The sequence below is a fragment of the Salvia hispanica genome, chromosome 6, assembly GCF_023119035.1.
Source record: "Salvia hispanica cultivar TCC Black 2014 chromosome 6, UniMelb_Shisp_WGS_1.0, whole genome shotgun sequence".
Taxonomy (NCBI): Eukaryota; Viridiplantae; Streptophyta; class Magnoliopsida; order Lamiales; family Lamiaceae; genus Salvia; species Salvia hispanica.
The window spans coordinates 34,378,917-34,397,140 of record NC_062970.1 but is presented as its reverse complement, the minus strand read 5'-3'; the positions used below and the strand labels follow the sequence as shown (position 1 = coordinate 34,397,140).

General features: G+C 42.2%; 1 protein-coding gene and 1 long non-coding RNA gene across 3 annotated transcripts in view; one reads left to right on the top strand and one right to left on the bottom strand.

Moving 5' to 3' along the window:
- Nucleotides 1–18,224, top strand: part of LOC125194067 (B3 domain-containing protein At5g60130-like) — an 81,700-nt gene that overhangs the window by 31,551 nt on the left and 31,925 nt on the right. The window lies entirely within an intron of this gene.
- On the bottom strand, nt 568–1,818 carry LOC125194070. Of its 2 annotated transcripts, none has more exons than XR_007171681.1 (3): nt 1,441–1,818; nt 778–1,370; nt 568–659 (listed from the first exon to the last, which is right to left on the bottom strand). It is a non-coding gene; the product is annotated as an uncharacterized LOC125194070 (long non-coding RNA). The 2 variants fall into 2 exon arrangements; XR_007171682.1 differs by having other exon boundaries at nt 1,232–1,370.

Sequence of the window (18,224 nt, the reverse complement as noted above, 5' to 3'; positions counted from 1 at the left end):
GAGGATGAAGGTGGAGAATGAAGGCCAACCGTCGTCAACCGCCAACCAACAAGGTAAGCAAGGTAAGAGAACTACGTGGACTTTGATTCCTCAATGCAATTGAGCATTAAGGATACGTAGGCACCTCAACTTAAATTTAAAATTTAAGTTGAGCTCAAGTCCATTTCCTTTTATTTCTTTTTTTTTTTCTAATTGTTTCAACTTTACTTTTAATATGTTTTTGTAAATTGTAATTTTGTATTTAAATTTTAAATTCAAGTGTATAGTTGTAGTATTGTTGTATTTTGTAACTTGTAATTGTAATATTGTATTGTAGAAATTTACATTCAAAGTTTCAAATCAATAAAATTGCAATTCTTTATCGTTATCGATTCTCTTTGGATTTTACTATAGAATTGCAATAAAAGTTATAACTCTAAGATTTAATAACTCTAAAATTAAAAAAAAAAAAAAAAAATTGAACCGGAACCGGCCCGGAACCGCCGGAACCGGTGAAAAACCGGCGGTTCGTAACCGGAACCGGAACCGGCGGTAACCGGCAGTTAAACCGGAACCGGATAACCGGTATCCGGGCCGGTTACGGTTCACGATTTTGACGAACCAGAACCGGCGGTTTTCGAACCGTGGCCACCTCTACCACAAGGTCTTCCTTTCCATTCCTTCACCCATAAAAAGAAATAAAAATAAGTGTATATATATAAGTTATTCGAGGATTTTTCCAAGTAAATGGGTTCTAGAAGAAATTGATTAAGTATTTAATAGGGATGTGAGTAAGACCATGAACTTATTTTCCAAGTTCTCCTCCACGCCACATGCCAAAATATTAACACTTGTGAATAAGAAAATAGGGACACTTGTCAAAATTATCTTTGGAATATAAAAACCTTAGCCTTCCCCATTTTCAGCTGCTATACACATCATAACCGCCATATTCAAGAGAGAAACAGGGAGGAGGAATTTCAGAGAAGTGGAGAGCAAGTTCTTCTTCAATAAGTTTAAGTAAGTAATTGGTAGAGTTCTTTTTGTATGATTATGCATCATATAGCAGCATATGAAGAAAATAAAGAATCTGTAAAATCTAAATCATCTAATAGTACTACATAATTTAGATACAACTTCCAAACCAAGATTTAAGAACACTAAACTTATGATTTGTTCAACCAATATTCAATAAATATGCTCAAGTCGCTTAAAAACACGAGAATAATAAGCAATAGAATTAAATAACTACATGGTTAGAGGGCTTCCCTTGTGGGGGAGCTGCTGCCATGATTTCTGGCATGGTGCTCCGGCGACGGCATATCGGCAGTAAGAGGGCGGCGGCTACGCTGAGCCAATCCCGATAGCGACAGTTTCACGATCTATCCTATCTGAGTTTTAGGATGAAAATGTTTAGATCTAAAGCTAAAATTAAATGTAACAGAACAGAGAGAACTTCACCTTGACAAGGCTGACAGCACACGTGGAGGAGGGGCTGGCCATAGCGACATCGAGGGGATCCGACGAGGGCGGAAGGCGGTGTTACCACCGCATGCAGTGGAGACCACCACCGTGCATAGCCACGGTGGGAGTGGTCGAAGGCATTGGATGACGGTGGTGTTGATGGAGGGGAGAGAGAGAGAGTAGCGATGGCGGCGACCGAGTGGTACGGGAGACGGAGCGCGAGAGGCAGCCGGCGTCGCCACCGGTGATGCCATGGCCGCAGCAAAAATCGAAAGAGAGAGTTGGTAGGCGGTACTTGTGGCGTGAGAAGAAAAGGGTGAAATAGAAGTCGAGTCCCATATTAGAAAGAGAGAGAGAGAAGAGGGCGTGACTTAATATAATTGTATATCAAAAGAATACAGCTTTGATCTAGTGATAGTATTGGGCTGAAATTGTGCGAGAAGTGAGTTGGACTAATTACCTTAATTAGTTAGGCCAATTTAATTAAAGTGAGAAAATTCAATTAGGTATGGCTCAAGAGATTTTAAATCAAGGTCCTAAGTTATTAATTCTTGGATTAATTTATTAAATCTAGAGACATTTTATTAGTTTCGATTTTCTTAATTCTTACTTGAATATTTAATTCTAATAAGGGATTAAGTTCGGACGGAGTTAACACAAATGATTAAACCTCCATTTTAATTGCTAAAGAATTTCATAAATTTTCTACTGAATTTCATAAATTTCCTAAGGGTAGAACGGAAAATGGAAAGCGATTAATTAGGATGCATGTATTCTAAGTAGATATTTTCTTGAGTCTGATTGAGCATATGTTATCATTTTCAAAAGGGCTATCTCCGCGAGCAAGTTAAGGACGGAGTAAGGAAATTCAAGTATAAACTCATGAGGGGAACTTTTCTATCCTACATACTAATGTGGATAAAATGGCAAATATTTTGAGATGATATTTGGTTATGCAAATGATGTTATCTTGCCATAAATGATTTATTTTATGTGTATGGAGCCTATCTGTTTGGTTGGAACGTAAGAATCGAATTCGGGTCCGAGTGAGGGTGGTGTCCCTACTCGGATTAGTGTACACAGGTGACCGTTGGAAGGTGGCCACCTTCCACGACACAAAGATTATAAAAGTGGAGGCCGTTGGGAGGTGGCCACCTCCCCGGCTGGAGAGGCCACCTCCCCGGCTAGAGAAAGATGTAGGTGACCGTGGAAGAGCACCATCTCCACGGCACTTGGCCAGTCCAGTGACCGTCGTGGAATGTGGCCACATTCTCGGTTCACATACGTTCAGATATGGTACCTATGTTTATGTGATTGCGCAATCAATTTTATGAGATAAAAGGAATTTAGTGACTCGGGCATTTTAAAATGAAAACCCCGTGTTCACTCAACTATGGCTGAAAAATTAAATGAAACTTATTTTGGCAATCCATTGAGTATAAAATACTCAGCCCTGCATGTTTCTTTTCTAACGTGCAGGTTGAGCATGAACGAGAAGGGCGAAGGTGTTGAGCAACGGAAATAATGAGTAAACTTTACGATGTCCAAAGGAGTGTGTCTTCACACATACTTATTTGTCTTGGTCTCTTCCGCTGCATTAGGATTTTGTACTAGGAGTCTATGAATCTAGACCGCACTCTGACTTTATTTTGACCTTGTATCACTTTCGCCTATGAGACTCATGTTCTAAACTCGACTTACCATCTATGTTTACCCCATTTTACTTTTAAAGTGTTGTTTAGTCACGTTATAGCTGCACTCACTATCACTAGGGAGTTGTGGTCGTGACAGAATGGATCAATGTTCTTTCGCTCTGGACCCAAGAACCTTCTTTTAAGCCTTAGTCTAGAATAATAGTACTAGATTAGAATACGACTGAAATGTTAAACTTAAAGGAGCTCAACTGATACGATCATGGAAGCCGTGCGTCAAGGATTTCAACTACAGCTGGATTCAATCAGAAACCGTCCTATCGAGATGATATCCGAAAGCTACGAAACTACCACCATCGTCTTCGTCTTGGAAACAGCTTCACGTGGGTATCTTGCACATCTCAATCGGAGTCCAAATTAGGGAGTTATGGTGGTTTTATAGAAGTCGCGCAGAACTGGTGAGGGAGTCTAGAGAGAACACCCGAAACTTAGTTTTTGAGGGCCTTTTTTCACATTTTTGGGCCTTAGTATAAATACCTTTTGGTGTCATTTTTCATTCTAGATGAAGATAAGATTGTGATTGAAGTTATCTCCCTAGGGGGGTTTTCCTCTTTGAGGAATGTATCTAATTCCTTCCTTGAAGGTTGCTTGTTTCAATTTCATAGATTGATTCAAGTAGAGGTATGCATCAATGGGGTGTATCCCTTGAGTAGTGGAGCCAAGGGGGCTATTGAAAGTTGCCTAGGGTTGTTTCCATCCTTTTGGTCAAGGTCCTATGGTCATAACTCTTTTATCTCATCATTATACACATGCTTTCCATTCCTAATCTTCCATCCATTCTTGTTTAGATTCAATTTTTGTTGGTTGGATCATCTATTATCTTTTGTCTTGTGTTGATAAATTGAAAATAGCATCACAAAATAGTTAGATCAAGCATCATAAATGGGTAATCCTTGAGGAATGGATCATAAAATACATGGATCCTTATCATCAACACCTCGACTCGTCACGTTCAACCGCAACAATGAGGTAAGAAAGAAGTTTTTATGAGAAAATGATCAGTTATTCATGAAGGACCTAGATTAATGAAAACATAATTTTTGTTATGAAAATATTCAAAGTTTTCAAGGAAAAGAATGCAAACTTCATATCTCCATACGGACTGTGAAATTTCAAGTTAAGCATAAGGATGTCTTTGAGACAAATGCTAAAGTATTATGAAATGCGCATGTTCGATTATGTGAAGTATGATGGTAGATTAAGAACTTTTTAGAAAGTTACGGAATGACTAACGCATGCGAACATATAATGGCTAAGAAGTACGTTAGGCTAAACGCTCTTGAACATTATTGTAAGTTGGTGACTTCCTTACCGCTTTTCTAAGCGATAAAACGAACGAGTATATGCAAGTTAGGGCAAACTCATAATTTTGTTTTTTAAAAAAAGGGGCAAGGAAATATAGATGAATGAGTCTGAAAACAGACCCCACGTCTTTTTCCTCTACCTTATGTCTTGACGAAACCACGATTCATGATGTTGTATTTGGAACGATTCCAAATGTACAAGAATGAACATTATAATTTATGAATGAACCCATCTATTCTTAGATGCTAACAATCGCACGAGATACGAAAAACTACCTATGACACATGGGCGTCTGTCGAACGTTTTAATGATGTGAACAATAGAAAGTTCCCTTTGCCTTTATAATCTCAATCATAACCAAAATGAGCGTACCCTCGATCCAGTAAAAGAGATGTATCTTTACACGAAAATATATCATACATGCGATCTAATTAAGTGATCTAGTCTTGCGTAACATGTCACAGTGGCTGCGCGACCTAGCAACAATACATATAGCACGCTGTGAAGCACGATGAAGAATGCAATGTTTTACGAGAATGACCATTATGACGTATCAAGAACACTACGAAAATATGACCTTCAACTACAGTTGTTAGTTGTATCAACAGGAATCCTAGCTTGGAATATATGGTTTCCTAGAAAGCTCTTACCATGTTCGAGCTCCAAAAGAACAAACAAGGAAGTGTCACATAACTGGAACAAACGATTATGATCAACAGTACTTACTTGGATTCCCATCGATTTTTTTCTATGGACCTCCTTAATGAAAATGCCCTCATCTACTTTAGACTTTAGATTGATACGCATTTATGCAAGTAATGCCTCACTTTTTCCTTTCTTATGAAAGTTGTGACTCTCTTTCAGTTTGTTGACTATAGTAGTTGAGCTCATTGTTCAAAAAAAATATATGTAAAGTGTTGGCTTCATAAGCTCCGGTCATAAACCTTTAATTCTAAAGTTGCTTACGACCGCCCTCCAGAATGATCTCATTCCTTGGACATTCTCTAAACCTCCTTAACAAGGGTAGCCGTCTATTAAAGACTTTTGATTGACCCATGTTTTTGCAAGTAATAAGTCACTATCATTTTTTTTTCTAACGAAAGTGGTGACTTACTTTCAAATCTTAAATTTGGAAGACTCATATGTTCTCAAACATCTTTGTTGGTTGTTGTCTCCTATATGACCCACCATTTATTAGATCAATATCCCAGATTCTTTAACTCTCATGATATAACTTCACCCTTAAATTGCTTATTGTTCAGACATTTCTCCTCAAGAGAAAGGCACATTACGTTGGAACTTTTGTTCACCTCCTTATTTGGCAACCACATTTGTGATTATTTCATTCTTATAGGGGTGAAAACTTTTTTTAGCTCAGTTCCACTAAATGAATCGTTTCTAGCTCATTATTTCTTTCTGCAATACTAAGTTTAAGGCTAGTGTATCGCATTTTCCTTGACAGACTTCATCCAATCGTTTTTTTCAAAAAAATACACATGTGAATCCATTGATGTGATTTCATGATTCCACGTAATGAGGTTGGTGATAAGGCTGATTTCATGCATTGGTTATAGGGATAAATTTTGTGATTTCCTGGGTCTAACAAGGTTTTATAAGCCAGGTGTGTAGAGAAATCTCCAGCCCCAGGAAGAAGACGAAGATAGCCTGGAAGAAGAAGCTGGCAGGAAAAGTGAGCGGAAGAAGGAAGAGTTACAAGACTGAGTAGCATCCGATTGGAGGGCAAAATGGGAATCACAGGAACAGTCTAGAAGCTCTATCCACTATAAATAAGAGCACGCGATCAACATGAAGATATCTTTGTTTCCGTTTCGGCTCTTAGCTTAGTTTTTCCACTTTTCTCTACACACACTTGAGGGGAATCATTCTGGGGAGTTCACGTTTCAAATTTGGTAGTGGTGTAACATCGTCTCTACGGAGGCCAAGATACAATCCTTTACTGCTTTTCGCTTTACATTCCGTATTTCCCCGAGTCTTCGCTGTTCGAAGCTCGGTTATGCTTTGTTATTGTTTCGCTAGATACTTCGCATTTTGCTATGGATATTTCTATTTTGATTTCAGTTATGATATTGTCCTTTTATTTGTTTGCTTTGGTGGATATTGTTGGTTGATTTGAGTTTGGAGTCTGAATTGCTTGGAGATTGTGGTTGATTGGTTGAATCTAGTTGAATCGGTGAAGATTGGAGATGGAAACGGTGTTTGATTGTTGTGGATGGCTTGGGTCCGGAGTGGATGAAGCATCTGACGTTTAGATCTGTTCGCATTTGCATGGTTATGATGTTTTAAACTCTATTTACTTGCTTGCCTCGTCTAGTAGTCATGGATCTATGTTAGTTTTAGTCGTTCTTTGTGTCAATCGGTTTAATTTCGTCTGCCCTGTTTCGATCTTTATTTGCTCTGTTTTTCACCGGTTGTTTCGTGATAAAAGTTAGAGAAGATGATGTCGCTGTTAGTTAGTCTTTAGGTTAGTTAATTTGCAGCTTTTCCAGTCGTACTATGCCGTTTTAGGAAATGGTCCCCACGTTTCGCTTTTCGCCTACTAAGCCAGCTCAGGAAGTCGTTTACCCAGTCAAGTAGTCATTTCAGTCATTTTCAGTCATCATGCATGTCCCTGCCTAGATCTAGCTGTTAGAGTAGAATATTTCATCTACCCAGTCTAGGAATTAAAGCTCAACCCCAAAAATTGCGTGGCAGCAGCCAAAAATAGCTTCCAGGTCTTTGAACATGTTTTCTTACACATCTGTCTCTGTGGATTCGATCCCTGCTTCCCTGTACTAATCTTTTTAGCTATAGCGGGTTGAGGGTTTTGAAGGGCGAATGAAGTGATTGTGTGCCCAACGACAGGTTACCCAAGGATTCTCTGAGTTCCTAGACCCGGTGTCTAGTGGATTCTCCGGATCGGGAGATTTAATTTAAACACATCTCGCTTACTCTTCGACCACTCTTCAATTGGCAACGTTGCCGGGTATGGATGGCGTATTTTGTTAACGTGTTTAAAGATTTGGTGTATATCGTTTTAATTTCTTTTATCTGTTTCTTTTCCTGACAGTTTATGAGCAAGGGCTCACGATTTGGAAACTGGAGTAACCCATCTGGGTCGAGGGACGCTCAAGTAAGGTGGCAGGTCAAGGAATCAACATCCACAGTCACCACCAGATCAGGGTTTACGACAGTAGATCCATTTCCATTCGAATCAGAAAGTGAGAAGGAGTGGAATTCTTCGGGAGGAGAGGACCCAAAGTCGTGTACAGAGACTGAACACTCCGAAATAGAGGAGGAGGCAGACGTAGATATGGTACACCTGGAGGATCCCGATCCGGAGATCGATCCAGCGCCAGAGGTCTATTGATATCAAGACAAATGTGCTGGGTGTTTTACCTACATTCTCTGGACGAAGGAATGTCCTTACGAATTCCTAAACGAGTTTAGTAAGCTGTGCAGCATCCAAAAGCGGCCCAACGATGCCACTGAGGAAAACTACCGCCTGCGTGCAGTCCCATTTTCCCTAAAAGGGGAGGCCAATACATGGTTGCTGAGGCTTCCACCAGACTCGATCAACACATGGAAGGATTTCAAACTGGAATTCCTGGGCTATTTCTTCCCTTCTAACAAAACAAATGCCCTAAAGAAGGAGATTCAGGAATGCAAACAAGACTTCGATTAGTCCTTGAGCCAGTACTGGTCTCGGCTTAAGGGGCTGCTCGATGCCTGTCCAAATCATAGGATGATGGAGGCTGAGACTTTTTACTTGTTCTATGAAGGAGCTAATCCTGAGTCTAAAGACTTAATGAATTCCTCGAGTAGGGGGAATTTTACTAAGAATAAGGCAAGTGAAGCACGAGAGATTTTGGGAAGGCTGATCGACGCAAAGAAGGCATACGACCACCCACATATCATGAGGAGAGGTTCAGCTAACGCAATTAAGGAACAAGAAGGAGAAGGAGTCGGGGATAGGATAGATCGGTTGGAGAAGGCACTTCTGAGTGCAATTGAGAAAAAGAATTCCCCTACCTCGCAGGAGAAAGAGAAACCTCAAGGTCCAGAGGAAAATCAACTGCAACTCTATTATGGTCCACCGCCCGATGGAGAGTTCCAAACCCAGGTGAATGCAGTGGGGAATTGGAATCAAAATAATCAGAATACAAGCTGGAATCAGTGGAAGATTAAGGAGGCACCATGGAGAGACAACCCCTGTTTTAGGTGGGCAGATGGAAACCAACAGCTCCAGCTACAGTACCCAGGTCCAGCAGAGGTCCAACAGAATTGGCCTAACCGTAGTCAGGACGGACCACAACATAATTCGAACTGGTCAGGGAAAAATCAAGAAGGGCCAAACAACTGGGGTTATCGCAATCAAGGGGATCAGCCCAATTGGAACAAAAGGAACCAGAGTAATCAAGGGAGTTCTTATGTGCCACCACACCAGAGGAACGCCACTGGGAACAATCAGAATTTCCAGCATACACATCAAGGGAACTATCGCCAGAATCAGGGGAGTGGACCGAGCCACAATCAGGGGAAAAGTTCAAATCAATCGAACTATAAGCCTCCGAGGAATCTGGATGATATGGTACACGACCTAGTCAGCTCTCAACAACACATGCAGAACAATATGTAGGTAAACAATGATGTGGTACACAAAATTCAAGATGCACAACAAGAGCAGAAGTCTGCTATGGATATGTTAGCCAAGCAAATGTCACAATTGACCACCTCGTTGAATGAGATGAGGGGACACGAGGGAAGGATACCAGCTTTGGTGAAACCACCTGACTAGGCAAATATCAGTCAGATCACTCAAGGTCCGGACGGGGCTATGAGGGTCCAGTAATGAGAGAAGATGAGAGTACACCTCCTATGACAAGCCGGGGAGAAGGGAAACTGACCACCGATAAATGGGATGTTGAGATAAGGAACACCAGGGTAGAAGATGGCCTTTAGAAGGGTGATCTGGAGAAACCACTACCTCGTATGGCTGATCCATTTTTCTTAGACCCAGAGCCTGGAGTGGAGATTGAGGAAGGAAGGAAAGAGGTTGGAGAATCGTCCGTCCCAGGTCCAGCAAGAACGTTGAAGCGCATGAAGCCATTTCCTCATCGAGGGGAAGCTAAGAAGAAGAAGGATGACACCGAGGACTTCATGGAAATCTTCGGCAAACTGGAAATCAACCTACCCTTCCTACAAGCTTTAAAGGTGCCTACAGTCAGTAAATTCATTAAGGAGTTCATAGCGGGAAAAACCAAACCCGACGGAAAGATAGTAATTGGAGAGAATGTGTCGGCTGTGATACAGAAAAGGAGGATGCCATCAAAATGCACAGACCCAGGTATGTTCACTTTGCCCATTTCTCTGGGTGACATAAAAATTGAGCATGCAATGTGTGATCTAGGAGCCTCGATAAATGTGTTACCACTTTCGATATATAAGAAGTTGATAGGGGTGAGTCTGGTTGATACGAAAGTAGTAATTCAGTTAGCCGATAGAACATGCATTTCACCCGAAGGTGTGCTGGAGAATGTGATAGTAAAAGTGCATGATTTCCTGTACCCAGCTGATTTCCATGTAATAAAGTTGAGTGATAATGAATCTGCTGAGTCTAGCAGAGTGCTTTTAGGAAGACCATTCTTACGCACCAGGTAAGACTATTATTGATGTGTTTGACGGTACTATATGCCTAGACTACCATGGGGAGAAATACACCTTTAACATTGATAAAGCCATGAAAAAACCATTGGATGTAGAAAATTTGCATGCTGTTGATGTTATTAACCCCCTGGTCGAGGAGTACCTTGAGACCGAATTAATGCAGGAACAGTTCAACAATTCGGAGTTGAGTCAGTCTGTAAACAAGGAGGTAGCAGGATGGTGTGAAACCCTATTAACTCGGAACCTGACAGACGAACAGATCAATGAAGCGATCATGGCATTCTGCCACCTACCATTGTCATTCGAGTCTACAGGATCTGTTCAAGTGAGGAGCCCAGACGAGGGAACTGACTTGGGTGAAATAGGAACCAGAGGCCTGGAGAAAAATCCCCTGCCCCAGGAAGCCATCACACCAAAGAAGGAGTTGAAGAAACTGCCCGAAACCCTAAAGTATGCCTACCTTGGGGAGGATGAAACATTCCCAGTAATAATCAACAGCCACTTGACGGCAGAGCAGGAGAGCGATCTACTGGAAGTAATCCGGAGAAACAAGAAAGCCATAGGATGGACTCTCTCCGACCTGGTGGGAATCAGCCCCGACCTTTGTATGCATCACATCCGATTGGAAGAAGGGGCAAAGGCTCGTAGAGATCCACAGCGTAAACTAAACCCAAACATGAGGGAAGAAGTTCTGAAAGAAGTATTGAAGTTGTTGTCCTTGGGTATTATTTACTATATTCCAGATAGTGAATGGGTCAGCTGAAGATGTTAATGTTTTGGTAATGAGAACGTGTTGGTTAACGAAAGAGTGTTAGACACAGGATCTAGGAATTCAGAGAACCTCAAGCTACCTGTCGTTGGGCACACAATCGCAACCTTAATTCCCTCTTCAAAAACCCCCAACCCGTTTAACTAAAAGAAACTAGTACGTGGAAGTAGGGATCGAATCCACAGAGATGAATGCGCAAGTAAGCATGTTCAAGGATTTGGGGTGGTATAGCTATTTTTGGGTTGGCTGCTGCCACGCAATTTTAGGGTTGAGCTTTTTATCCTAGACTTGGTAATTGAGATATGCTATTCTAACAACTGGATCGAAAGAACTACTTCCTAAATTTACCTAGACCTGGGAAAACAACTGACGGTGGGGACCATTTACTGAAAAAGTAAAATACGGATGAAAAGCTGGAAAACAACTAACTAAAGTACTAACTAACAGCGACATCATCTTCTCCAACAATTGGCATGAAACATCCAGTAAAAACAGAGTGAGAACGTAATTCGAAACGAAGCAACAGAAATTAAAGCGACAAAATCGAAAAACAATCAAAACTAAGGCAGATCTACGGCTACTAGACGAAGTAAAGTAAAAAGAAAGCAGAAAGTTCAAAATCCATGCACAACTCGGTTTCCCCTGTTCAGATCCACACTTCGGATGCTAAATCCACTCCGGATCCAAGCATCCGAAACAAACTCCGTCCAAAATTATATCCATAACTACAGATTCGCCGATTCACCACAGATCAACAACAACAGCACAGATCCACAACCTATTTCCCAGATCAAGCACAGAAACTTCCAAACAGAGAATAACATTCAACCTCTGAAATAAAACCTCAAAATACAGAATCAACGTAAATCAACACAAAATGAACACCATCGTGACGTAAACTAAATGCATAGATAAACGGTAAGTAGCAAACAACCAATCGACTTCGGAAACGTTGAAGTTCGACGGGATAAAAGTGCAAAAACTGAATGTAAATGATTGTATCTTCGCCCTTCGTGAGGACGGTGTTGCAACAGAATTTTTCCGAAGATGAAACCTCTAACTACCCCAAAATCCCCATTTTCCCAAGTGTGTGTGAGTGTGTGAGCTGAGAGCTAAATCATGTATGTTTCGTGTGTTGCATGCTCCTCTATATATAGGCGTGGAAATGGGTCCAGCAGGGGCTCTCTTGTGTGAATAGTCTTCTTTGCCCTCAGCTTTTGACTCCCTTCGTCCAGCCATTTTCTCCTCGAATTCTCTCACTTTTTTGCCTTTTTTCTTCGCTGGTCCACTGCCCTTCAGTTCTTCCTGGACCTAGCGACTTCCTTCACACACCTGCCTTAAATAATGCGTTAGACCCAGTAAATGGTGACTTTTCATCACATAAACAATGCATGAAATTAGCCTTATCATCAGCCCAGTTCACATGGTGCCAAAGAAGTCAGGAATACAAGTGATAGAGAACGACAAGAATGAGTTGGTACCCACTAGATTGGTGACTGGATGGAGGATGTGCATTGATTACCGGAAGCTTAATGAAGCCACCAAGAAGGACCATTTTCCTTTACCCTTCATTGATCAGATGTTGGAGAGATTGGCTGGGAAGCAATACTTTTGCTTCCTAGATGGATACAGTGGATACTTCCAAATATATGTGGATCCTGAAGACTAGGAGAAGACAACCTTTACCTGTCCGTTTGGCACTTATGCGTATAGAAGAATGTCGTTTGGATTATGCAATGCACCGGGCACATTCCAGCGTTGTATGATGAGCATCTTCTCAGATTTGTTGGAGGTGTGTATTGAAATATTTAAGGATGATTTCACGGTGTATGGGAATTCCTTTGATGCGTGCCTGACCAATTTAGATCTGGTGTTGAGAAGGTGTCAGGAGAATAATTTAGTTCTAAACTTCAAGAAATGCCATTTCATGGTACCAGAAGGAATAGTCCTAGGTCATGTGGTTTCTGAAAGAGGGATTCAAGTGGATGAATCCAAGGTGGATGTAATCTCGAAACTGCCCTACCCCACGAATCAGAAGGAGGTCAGAGGGTTCCTGGGTCATGCAGGATTTTATAGAAGATTCATCAAGGATTTTGCAAAGATTGCCCAACCACTTACGCATCTCTTGCACAATGATGTGGAGTTTGATTTTGATGAAGGTTGCAAGAAGGCTTTCCAATTGTTGAAGGATAGACTTGTCTATGCCCCAATAATCAGAGCACCAGATTGGAACTACCCTTTTGAGGTGATGTGGAGGTGATGTGCGATGCAAGTGATTTTGCGGTAGGAGCGGTCCTAGGCCAAAAGATCGATGGGAAAAGCTATGTCATTTTCTATGCCTCGAAGACCCTCAACCAGGCTCAGAAGAACTATGATACCACAGAAAAGGAGATGTTAGCAGTGGTATACTCGTTCGAGATGTTTCGATCATACTTGTTAGGGTCGAAGGTGATAGTTTACACTGATCACGCAGCCATCAAGTATCTCCTGGCCAAGAGAGAGTCTAAACCAAGTTTGATTAGGTGGCTGCTATTATTGCAATAAGTTGACTGGGAAGTAAAGGATAAAAAGGGGATGGAGAACAAAGTTGCAGATCATTTAAGTTGAATATTCCAAGGGATACGGACGAAGCTATACCTGATGCATTCCCCGAGGAACATCTTTATTATATATGGAAGTCTGGTAGACCTATTAACTGGGAAGCAGTGTTGGCAGTAACAGGTCCAGGAACATCAGACAGAGGGAAGCATCCGTTAAATGCAGAGCCATGGTTCGCTGACCTGGCTAATTACTTAGTCACAGGAGAAATGCCAGGTTCCCAAGAAATTTCCCGGGCCCAGAAATGAAGCTAAAGAGTGAAGCCAAATACTACTTCTGGGATGATCCCTACCTCTGGAAGATGTGCTCAGACCAGGTAATCCGACGATGCATTCCAGAGTGGGAACAAAAGGATGTCTTAAACCACTGCCATGCCTTAGCCTGTGGAGGTCATTTTGGACCTAGGAAAACAGGAAGGTTTTGGATAGTGGATTTTATTGGCCAACCCTGAATAAGGATGCTTTCGAATTTTGTCAAGTTTGTGAGAGATGCCAACTGACCGGGGGGATTTCTAGGAGAGATGAAATGCTGCAGAACCCAATAATAGTTTGTGAAATTTTCGATGTTTGGGGCATGGACTTTATGCCGCATGGACTTTAAGGGATAAATTCTGTGATTTCCCGGGTCTAACAAACCTTTTTGAGCCAGGTATGTAGAGAAAATTGCCAACCCCAGGAAGAAGACATAGATCACCTGGTGGAGGAAGCCGACAAGGGAAATCAGCTGAACAAGGAAGAGTGCTAGACAAAAGAGCATTGAATCGAAGGGCAAAATGGGCATTGCAAGAACAGTCTAGAAGCTCTATCCATTATTAAAAGGAGCACGCAATCAACATGAATCAACACCTTTCAGCTCCTAGCTTAGTTTTCCACTTTTTTTCTACACACTCACACACTTGGGGGAGATCTTGGGGGGGGTTCTCGTTTCATCAGAAGATTGGGTGCAACACCGTCTCTACGGAGGCGAAGAAACAATTGTCTTTATTTTTCTGTCTACTTTTGGTACTCGCCGAGCCCTCGCTGTTCGAGGCTCGGCCTTGTCTGTTACTATCGTTGGATACTTCGTATTTTGCTATGAATATCACTGCTTTTGTTTCGTTTATCTTATCATGTTGTTTGGATTTGATTTGCTGATTATTGTTGGTTGATCTGAGCTTGGAGTTGGTTTGTAAGAAATCTGTTGTCGATCGGTTGAATCTACGTAGACTAGTGAGGATCGGAGGTGGAAATGATGTTTGGTTGTTGTGGATGGCTTGGATCCGGAGTGGATTAAGCGTCCCATGGTTGGATCTGTTTGTTTTTGTTTCATTCGATTGTTTAAATTCTGTATTCTTGTTTTAACTTGTCTAGTAGCCGTAGATCTATTTTAGTTTTAACTGTTCTTCATTTCTATCGGTTTGATTCCGTCTACTTTGCTTTGATCTTAGTTCTTGCTCTGTTTTAACTGGTTGTTTCATGATAAATGTTGGAGAAGATGATGTCATTGTTAGTTAGTCCTTTAGTTAGTTATTTTGCATCTTTTCGATCGTACTCTACCTTTTCAGAAAATGGTCCCCACATTTAGTTGCTTTCCCAGGTCTAGGTTAATTCAGGAAATTGTTCGTTCGATCTAGTAATTGTCTCGCTCTATTTTGATTAATATGCATGTTTTTATGTTTCTGCCTAAATCTAGCTGTTAAAGTAGAATATTTCAATTACCAAGTCTAGGAATTAAAGCTTAACCCCAAAAGTTGCATGGCAGCAGCCAAAAAAATAGTCCCCGAGTCTTCGAACATGTTTGCTTGCGTATTCATCTCTGTGGATTCGATCCCTACTTCCATGTACTAGTTTCCCTAGCTAAAGCGGGTTGAGGGTTTTGAAGAGGGAGTAAAGGGAGTGATTGTGTGCCCAACGACAGGTAGGTCAAGGTTCTCTGAGTTCCTAGACCCAGTGTCTAGCGGATTTCCTGGACCGAGGGTTTTCTTCATTATTTTTAGAACACACTTTCGCTAACCATCATTAGCTTCTAAGTCCAGCTCTTCAAATGGCGCCGTTGCCGGGGATGGATGGCGTAATTTGTTTACGTGTTTGAGGATTTGGTGTATATAGTTTTAATTTCTGTTATTTGTTTTTCTTGGCAGTTTATGAGCAAGGGCTCATGATTTGGGAACTGGAGTAACCCGTCTGGGTCAAAGGACGCTCAAGTCAGGTGGCAGGTTAAGGAATCGACATCCACCATCACCACCAGATCAGGGTTTACGACAGTAGATCCATTCCCATTCGAATCAGAAAGTGAGAAGGAGTGGAACTCATCAGGGGGAGAAGACCCAAAGTCGTCTGCAGAGACAAAGCACTCCGAAACCGAGGAAGAAGAAGACGTGGATATGGAACACTTGGAGGATCCCGATCCAGAGATAGGATCACTCATCGCACATCTGGATGGTGAGCCCGCCCATGCCATAGTCTCGAACCAGCGCCAGAGGTCTATTGATATCAAGACAAATGTGCTGGGTGTTTAACCTACATTCTCTGGACGAAGGAATGAATGTCCTTACGAATTCCTAAACGAGTTTAGTAAGCTGTGCAGTATCCAAAAGCGATCCAACGAGGCTACTGAGGAGGACTACCGTTTGCGTGCAGTCCCGTTTGCCCTTAAGGGGGAGGCTAATACTCGGCTGCTGAGGCTCCCACCAGACTTGATCAACCCATGGAAAGATTTCAAGCTGGAATTCCTGGATTATTTCTTCCCGTCCAACAAAAAAAATGCCCCGAAGAAGGAGATTCAGGAATGCAAGCAGAATTACGATGAGTCCCTGAGTCAATACTGGTCTCGATTTAAGGGGCTGCTCGATGCCTGTCCCAACCATAGGATGATGGAGGCTGAGACCTTTTACCTGTTCTATGAAGGAGCTAATCCTAAGTCGAAGGACTTAATAAATTCCTCGAGCGGGGGGAATTTTACAAAGAACAAGGCAAGTGAAGCACGAGAGATTTTGGGAAGGCTGATCGACGCAAAGAAGGCCTATAATCACCCAAGTATCATGATGAGAGGTTCAGCAAACGCAATCAAGGAACAAGAAGGAGAAGGAGTTGGGGACAGGATAGATCGGTTGGAGAAGGCACTTCTTAGTGCGATTGAGAAAAAGAATTCCTCGACCTCGCAGGAGAAAGAGAAACCGCCAGGTCCAGAGGAAAATCAACTCCAGCTCTATTACGGTCCACCGCCCGATGGAGAGTTCCAAGCCCAGGTAAATGCAGTAGGGAATTGGAATCAAAATAATCAGAATACAAGCTGGAATCAGTGGAAGATCAAGGAGGCACCATGGAGTGACAACCCTTGTTTTAGATGGGCAGACGGAAACCAATAGCTCCAGCTACAGTACCCAGGTCCAGCAGAGGCCCAGCAGAACTGGCCTAGCCGTGGTCAGGACGGACCCCAGCATAATTCGAACTGGTCAAGGAAAAACCAGGAAGGACCAAATAACTGGAGTTATCGCAATCAAGGGGACCAATCCAATTGGAACAACAGGAACCAGAGTAATCAAGGGAACTCTTATGTGCCACCACATCAGAGGAACGCCACCGGAAACAATCAGAATTTTCAGCATGCGCACCAAGGAAATCAAGGGTCAGGGAACCAGTTCAGCAACAATCAAGGAGGTCAGGGTAATTATCGCCCAAATCAGGGGAGCGGACCGAGCCACAATCAGGGGTCAAGTTCAAATCAGTCGAACTACAAACCTCCGAGGAATCTGGATAAGATGGTACATGACCTAGTCAGCTCTCAACAACACATGCAGAACAATATGCAGGCAAACAATGATGTGGTACACAAAATCCAAGATGCTCAACAGGAGCATATGTCTGCCATGGATATGTTGGCCAAGCAAATGTCACAATTGGCCACTTCGTTGAATGAAATAAGGGGACACAAAGGAAGGATACCAGCTTCAGTAAAACCACCTGACCGGACAAATATTAGTCAGATAACTTTGAGGTCAGGACGAGGCTATGAAGGTCCGGTGATGAGAAAAGATGAGAATACACCTCTATTGACGAGCAAGGACGGCAAGACCCCTGACCTAGAGGGCCCTGAGGTAAGCAATGTCAGAGTAGAAGACGGTCTTCAAAAAGGGGATCTGGAGAAACCACTACCTCGGATGGCCGATCCATTTTTCTTAGACCCGGAGCCTAAAGTGGAGATTGAGAAAGGAAGGAAAGAAGTCGGTGAGTCGTCCGTCTCAGGTCTGGTAGGGACGTTGAAGCGTACAAAGCCATTCCCTCATCGAGGGGAAGCCAAAAAGAAGAAGGACGACACCGAAGACTTCATGGAGATTTTCGGCAAGCTGGAGATCAACCTGCCCTTCCTACAAGCTTTGAAGCTGCCTACATTCAGTAAATTCATCAAGGAGTTCATAGCATGAAAAACCAAACCCGACGGGAAGATAGTAATTGGAGAAAATGTGTCGGTTGTGATACAGAAGAGGAGGATGCCATCAAAATGCACAGACCCATGTATGTTCACTTTGCCTATTTCTCTGGGTGACATAAAAATTGAGCATGCTATGTGTGATCTAGGAGCTTCGATAAATGTGTTACCACTTTCGATATATAAGAAGTTGATAGGAGTGAGTCTGGTGGATATGAAAGTGGTAATTCAGTTAGCCAATAGAACATGCATATCACCCGAAGGTGTGTTGGAGAACGTGATAGTAAAAGTGCATGATTTCCTGTACCCATCTGATTTTCATGTGA